The following is a 5,900-nucleotide window of genomic DNA, read 5'->3' as shown; positions in this document are numbered from 1 at the left end:
TTTGGCGGGGGTTGTTCTGGCAATGACCTTGACCCTGTCTCCTGTCCCTAGGGTGGAGTGAGGGTAGGGCCATATCACCTACCATTTGGACCTTTAAGGTTGGCTTGTTCGTTGTTATACACACAGCTTCTGTTATTGTGATGTCCCGATATGTATTGTATTTTATTCTGGTGGTGTCTATCAGTTCTTTTAACAACGGTTTCTTGTTGTGCTTGTCCGTGTACCGTTGAAAGATGGCTCCCAAGTTTCTGTGCGTAATTAATATTCATCTGATGTTCTACCGATGCAGGTTTCACTGGAAGGTCTGCATTCCTTCTCGGGGCAAATAAATTCATAAACCATGTTGGTAGTCATCTCCTTCGACTTGGGTCTGCAGGTGCTGTTTTTCATTACGAGGGATGCCAGTTGGTTGGACTTGCAATATACCAGTATGTTTATGTTGGTGTGGGGGGCTCATAGATTGACTCCCTCCTTAATAATTTTCTTTCTTTGTTAAAACTACTTTGATAATATGTTGTTATCTGCTGTCCTATCTCCTCATCATGCTGTTCTGTCGAGTTGTTTTGTTGGTAGAAGTGGTAAAAAAACTTTCGTACATCTGATTGTATAATTTTATATTCAATCCGTTGTTTGTGAGCAGCTGTTGTATTCTGTCCAGCTCCACATGTGTCGCTTTCCAAGTGGTACAGTGGGTAAAGACCCGACACCCATATGATTGAACTACTCAAGATCTAGATAAACAGGTCTAAATTACACTCCCGAGAGGCTGGGACGTCACCGACGCCCGACCCGCCACTAGTTTCTTAATCTCTCTTATGAGGCGTATGGAGTTTTTCCACAAGTTTGATGAATATAAGTTTTTTTAAGCTAAAAAATAGTTTTAGTGGCTGTAATACATTTTATTTGCAGAGTTTCCAGTATACATTATTTGATTTAAGAAATATTCAATAAGAAATGGCTGTTAGTATGCTAATAAACCCATAGATATACTGTGCTATACCTAACTAACTGATATTATCTCTCTTTCTTTCGTATCTTATCCCATGTTTTTTTTATCTTAGAAGTATTATATTTGTTAATTCTCATGGTCCTATTTAGGTACCGATTCTGAAGAAATTGCTTATCTTTGCAAAAAAAAAATGTTTACATTTCAGTAGGAGCATCTCAGATGCCAGTTTTTCGACACAATCCTTTCCTTCCCTAAGTGTGTCCCCATGGATTGCCTTAAAGACTTGCCTGATTAATTTTAATTGTTCCATGAATTTTTGTGATGGAACATGCAAATTTCCCCTATTCATAAAGTCCATCCATTTTTAGCCCAGGGTCATTGTTGGAGGCTTTCCCCACTATTTCAGGATATTTGCAGATAAATTTTTGCACAGTGTACCCTCCTATATAGCATAAAGATTCTTACTCAGTAGCATCATGGGGTTTTATTGATAACTAGTCTATACAAGAAAATTCCAGACTGACCCCTACATTGTTATTTTTAGTTTCAATGTCAATATTTTCGAACAAATTGCTGGTTATGCAGAGTTCTAATGCTAACTGTCGTTCATTTTCATCATCATTCGAAAGCACTTTATTCCCAATTAACGTTTCACCAGGTATGCAGAAAGAATCGTCATTTTCTGAGAATGAGTTAGTCTTATAACTAAAGAGTTTTGTTTCCTTCCCTAATAAAAAGGGTCTGAGTCGGGACTTGAAACTCTAAGTATTGGGTACTCATGAGGACCATGCATAAGCCTATTTGATTAAAAAAAATGTACAAGCAGTCTCGATTGATTCTAGACTATATAAAGAGTTTAACATATCAAACCATCCAATCAAAGATTTGCTAGAAAGAATAATACCTTTCTGAAAGCTTAAATAACGACTTGCATAACCTTTCACTCTCAAAGTTCTCATCATGTGTACCATCCTACCCAAAATTTCTTTCTGGTATCTATATCCACACCATATGCATTTCTTGATTTTACATCCCCATACATTTTCACTGGAATTCATCAAATCAAACCAGGCATTTGCTAAATCAATGAAATCAGCTGTCACCAACCAGTTTTGGGATGAAATTAAACCCTTTTCTCCTAAAAACTGTACAGCATTGGCAAATGTTTTGGACATTAACTGAGTCACACACTTTATACATTGCCTTTGTGTTCCTGACACATTAAGGTGATTTTGAGTTAGTTTTGGTGTTAAAGAATATTCATTTGCTGTTCTATCCAACATTTCTTGTACAGAAGCAGATGAAATAAAATCTCATTTTTCTGTGTAAAACCCATGCTCTAAAAAATTACATCTTATTAGCTTAATCTTGTGAAGAGCATTAGCAAATACAAATACACTCCGATATTTAAAAGAAACTTGATCCTGCATGGGTTCTATTCCCAATTTTCTCCGGATTCATAAATTATTTGGTCTTAAATCATGAACCAGAGCTACAACATTAAATCCTACTTTCTCAACACTAGCTATCAGGTGAAGAAGTATATTTTGTACATAAAAATTTTCAAAATTATAAAAAAACTAGTTGTTTCCATTTATCAACTTAGCCTCTCAACATAATAACAAGAACTTCGTTGTGTGGCTTATCAAGTTCATCTGTTCTTTATCTTATACTTACTCACTGGTAATGCTCATTTCGTCTACTGGCATGACAGCAAGTTTTTAACAGGGCTCGTTGTTTTAGACTTGAATTCATCAAGGCTAGGACGGAATGCAAAAATTCATTAAAGCTGGAACGGAATGCAAAAATTCATCAAGGCTAGTACGGAATACAAAAATTCATCAAGGGTGGGATGGAATGCAAAAATTCATCAAGTCTAAGACGGACTGCAAAAATTCATCAAGGTTAGGACGAAATGCAAAATATCAGGCTCACATTCGAATACCTTTGCCCTATTACTTAAGCAACTCCCACTGGGTAATGGCATCCCAACAACTGTCCTTAAATACTTATAACCCTTTGGTCTTAGGCTCTCAAAGTTAGGGCAGAAAAAATATAATTGTCTGTCCAAGTGACTCTTTTTTGAGTGACTAAAGCCTGAATTTGTGTCTTGCTAAAGATTGGCATCAGAAAGCGCTTTAGTTCTTTTTTCAACATCCAATTTAAGTGATTCCCTCAATTCTTTATTCTCTTATTCAAGAGTTTTGATCTGATGATTCAATTTTTTTCTTATTTTTACTTGTAACTCCTCAGAATAATAATTTTCTCCACGAACTGAAGTTTCATTTGTATAGCCCTAGGAGAGCTGTTTATCAGCTCAGTGGTCTGGTAAAACTAAGGTATAATTACTTTTGATAAGCGCACAGCATTTCTTCAACATTTCTTTTTCTAGTACGTGCTCTAGCCCAGTCCTCTCTAATAGACCGTGTCGGTACTGAACCTATCATATCAGACATACCTTTAATTGCACATTTTCTGTACCCTTCTATTGTATAATGCACAAAATTCGATAAAAACAAGAGTGCAAAAATTTTAAAGAATGCAACAGTAATGCAGAAATTCTGAAGTCTAACATAACCCTAACAGTGCCAAATACCTTGTTCGTTATCACAACTAGACTTGGCATTACTCTAACCCTGGAAATATGATGATACACAAATTTCAACTTACCTTTATATAATGCCTTTAGATGGCACAGCATTACATTTACAGGTCTTTCTACAAGTCATCTTCATAATCATCACCACCAATGAGATCGCCATGGTGGGAGGCATGAAGCCATTTTATTTTTTTGTTAATTCACTGTCTTTAGGAAATTTAAAGAAATTTGTACCCTGCCCTTTGTTGTTATCCTTTCAGTTTTACAACTGTAAACTGATCAGTTATTCGGTATTAGAAACCAATAACCTTTTTGCTTTCGTGTGCTATCTCAAACTATAGCTGACTGGCTCGGTTCACTTAGCAAAGGCAGACACAACACCGAGGTAAGACGGGCGTCAGCGACGTCATGTTTTGCTATTGCTCACGAGTGTTAGACCTGTTTAACTAGATCTTTGGACTACTGATCGTTTGGGGTTGCTTGTGAACGGTACATGTGACTGAGGACTATGTTGTGGTGGTGTCTACTGGTATGTTAGTAAAGAAGCTTTTGACGTCCAGTGATAAAATTTCTTTGGTTGGGTTTTCAAGATGTCTATGAATTCCGTTGCTGATCTTAGTGTGTATTTAATCGGTATGTATGGGGTGATTATGTCATTCAGAGTCTTGATTATTTTTTAGGTGGGGATGTGATCTGCGATACGATTGGTCTGAGTGCATTATCATTTTGATGAGTTTTAACTGTGCCATAATAATATCCAGGCCTGAAGTCTCTCCCAATGTTCGGGAAAATATTCTTATGGCACTGTATGTTGGCCTCTTTTGACAGTCGTGCCATTTTCTTATTTAATTGGTTTGTAGGGTCTTTTTTGATTTAAATGAATTTTGTTATGTCGTTTAAAATATTGTTCAACTTCTCTTTGTATTCTTGATTGTACATGAACAAGTACACTGCTGTTTTGTCACTTTTGTGCATAATTATGTCTGTTCTTTTTATGCTCCTTGACAGCTTGCTTTAAACTCCTTTTTAATATATTACTCTGGTTGTTTCCTCTTGTCTTGTTAACCTCTTGTTTGCCTCTCCCAAAAGGGAGTCAATCTACGAGCCCCCTACACCAACATAGACATACATGTATATCGCAAGCCCAACCTACTGGCATCCCTCATAATGAAAAACAGAAACTGTGGACCCACGCCAAAGGAGATGACTACCAATGTGGTTCATGAATTTATTTGCCCCGAGGAGGAATATAGACTTTCCAGTTGAAGCTACAATTAGATGAAGATTAATTGCGCACAAAAACACGGGGGCCATCTTTCAGCACTACACAGACAAGAAACCTTCTTTACAAGAACTGATAGACAACATAGAATAAGATACAAATACAGAATAAGATGCAAAACAGAAGCTGTATGTAAACAATTAATAAAATTTTAACAATATAAAACAGTAGAAGTAGAAACAAGTCAAACACTAATACAATAAAAACGAGAAGTAGAATTAAACAATACTATGTAATAACAAATTATGTAAATATAATGTAAATAATTAACCACCACCTAGCAAATAAAGCATGTAAATAAAAGTAATAGCAGCCCCTACAATCCCAAACTGCAGTCCTCTTGGAGCTATAAATAGAATGGAGGATGTTATTGTGCCTTAGTTCTTTCTTGACATAGCCTGTGACAAAGGCGAAACAGACTGTAGAAAGTGACATAAATGAAAACAACACCCCAACTGTATCCTTATACAGAATTTTTAAGAAAGATTGAAAGCAGAAGTAAGAAAACATGAAAAAGTCAGTCTCAAAGAGGCTAATGCCAAAAGGTGATTGTTGAAATATATATATATATATATATATATATATATATATATATATATATATATATATATATATATATATATATATATATATATATATATATATATATATATATATATATATATATATATATATATATATATATATATATATATATATATATATATATATATATATATATATATATATATATATATATATATATATATATATATATATATATATATATATATATATATATATATATATATATATATATATATATATATATATATATATATATATATATATATATATATATATATATATATATATATATATATATATATATATATATATATATATATATATATATAATCATGAAGCTACAAATGTCGCTTAATATCGAAATTATACGCTTACCCTCGGTATATCTCCGTTGGAGAATTGTCGCTAAGGGGAATTTATATAAGTGATAAATGAATGGAATCGTGGGGACACGAACCCGCTGAAAAAGCCTATTCAGCGACTCCAGTTGGCGTAAACCATTG

The sequence above is a fragment of the Macrobrachium rosenbergii genome, chromosome 24 (assembly GCF_040412425.1).
Source record: "Macrobrachium rosenbergii isolate ZJJX-2024 chromosome 24, ASM4041242v1, whole genome shotgun sequence".
In the NCBI taxonomy this organism is placed as follows: Eukaryota; Metazoa; Arthropoda; class Malacostraca; order Decapoda; family Palaemonidae; genus Macrobrachium; species Macrobrachium rosenbergii.
Note: the sequence above shows the minus strand (reverse complement) of the source record.